The sequence below is a fragment of the Pristiophorus japonicus genome, unplaced genomic scaffold, assembly GCF_044704955.1.
Source record: "Pristiophorus japonicus isolate sPriJap1 unplaced genomic scaffold, sPriJap1.hap1 HAP1_SCAFFOLD_210, whole genome shotgun sequence".
NCBI lineage: Eukaryota > Metazoa > Chordata > Chondrichthyes > Pristiophoridae > Pristiophorus > Pristiophorus japonicus.
Window position 1 is genome coordinate 912,166 of NW_027251799.1, and position 310 is coordinate 912,475.

General features: G+C 42.3%; 1 non-coding gene across 1 annotated transcript; it reads left to right on the forward strand.

Moving 5' to 3' along the window:
* The first annotated feature begins 238 nt into the window (after positions 1-238).
* trnaq-uug (transfer RNA glutamine (anticodon UUG)) lies at positions 239-310 on the forward strand. Its single transcript has one exon. It is a non-coding gene; the product is annotated as a tRNA-Gln (tRNA).

The window sequence follows — 310 nt, forward strand, 5'->3', positions numbered from 1 at the left end:
GTCATCAAAAACTCTCTGCAGTAGTGAATTGCACAGGTTAACAACTCTCTGAGTGAAGAAGGTTCTCCTCATCTCGGTCCTAAATGGCTTACCCATTATTCCTGGACTGTGTTCCATGGTTCTGGACATCCCCAATATTGGGAACTGACGCGAAACATGAGAAAAGGCCGAGCCAAAGTGTAATGTTGGAGATGATTTTTTTGCTTTTGAGAATTGTTTCAAAGATTTTTGTGTGGTTGGTTCCATGGTGTAATGGTGAGCACTCTGGACTTTGAATCCAGCAATCTGAGTTCAAATCTCAATGGAACCT